Source organism: Sinocyclocheilus anshuiensis, unplaced genomic scaffold (assembly GCF_001515605.1).
Source record: "Sinocyclocheilus anshuiensis isolate Anshui unplaced genomic scaffold, SAMN03320099.WGS_v1.1 scaffold16, whole genome shotgun sequence".
Taxonomy (NCBI): Eukaryota; Metazoa; Chordata; class Actinopteri; order Cypriniformes; family Cyprinidae; genus Sinocyclocheilus; species Sinocyclocheilus anshuiensis.
Genome location: NW_015557057.1, coordinates 96,393 through 97,639, shown reverse-complemented (window position 1 = coordinate 97,639; position 1,247 = coordinate 96,393). Strand labels below are relative to the sequence as shown.

The 1,247-nt window shown below is 34.6% G+C and overlaps 1 protein-coding gene across 1 annotated transcript in view; it reads right to left on the bottom strand.

The window, feature by feature from the left end:
* The window catches only part of LOC107676445 (CCR4-NOT transcription complex subunit 8-like), an 8,692-nt gene that overhangs the window by 4,083 nt on the left and 3,362 nt on the right, over positions 1 to 1,247 (bottom strand). The gene's annotated exons all lie outside the window — the stretch shown is intronic.

Below are 1,247 nucleotides of genomic sequence, written 5' to 3'. Positions count from 1 at the left end.
ATTCACCCCCTCACAGTTGTCATGAAGGGCAAAATTAGCTATATAGACCAAAACCACTTTTTGTACCAGGCTGTAAACGCATTTTTTTTCTGCTGTTTAGTTGGGCATTTTAAAATGGGGAGTCTATGAGACTGACTCCCTTTTGGAGCCAGCCTCTAGCGGCCTCTTGATGAATTGCAGTTTTAGTCACTTCCGTGTTGGTTTCACGAGAGAGACCGGAAGGTTGCCGCTTGATTTTGACTCTGTCTGTGTCGATTTCATGTACGCTACGTGGATAAGCTACAACAGGGTAAACATGTCAGCAATATGGACACTTAACCGTGACCAAAACTGTTTGGCCGAAATATCGAGAGGTGACTCGCTGCCAAAGAACTTTACTATGATTGGATTATCATCTGTGAACACGACACCCTGAACATCATACCAAGTTTAATTTAATGACGTACATTTTTTTTTCAATTGATGACTTAAAAAAAAAACTTTAATTTCAGTTTCTGTAAAAAAAATAAATAATAATAAATCATTTTGGCGCATCTCTACAATCATACCAAGTTTAATTGTCCAAATTTAATAACGTTACTTTTATTTTTGATTTGACGACTGAATAAAAAAAACTTTAATTTTAGTTTCATTCTTTCTGTAAAAAAATCCTTTTGGCACATCTCTACTACTTTAAAAAGGACTTTTGCGTCAGCTGCATTTCATACATCATACATTATTGATAATGGACTTTCTTGCTAATTTTCTTGAATGTGACCACACCTTAAAATTGACTTGTCATTAAAATTATCTTAATATTTTAAAATTATCTTAATATTTTAAGAGACTTTATCGAGCTTAAAATAGCCATGAGTCTACAAGGGTCTTCTCTGTGATATGTTTTTTTTTCTGCAAGTTGGTTGCACCACATGACTTCGATTTAGCAGACACACGTTTTTTAAATATTAAAAAGCAGTAAGGGATTTTTATTAACAAATAATAACTGTCAAATATGAACTACATTTTCTTTTTAACAATTTCATAATCAGGTTATCTTCATTATGATATCAGGACAGTTTTATCACCCTGATTTTTTTTTAATATAACTTCAAGCCATTATATGTATAAAGTGAAGTGACATGTGGCCAAGTATGGTGACCCATACTAGGAATTAGTGCTCTGCATTTATCCTATCCAAAGTGCACACACACAGCAGTGAACTCACACACACCGTGAGCACACACCCGGAGCAGTGGGCAGCCATTTTT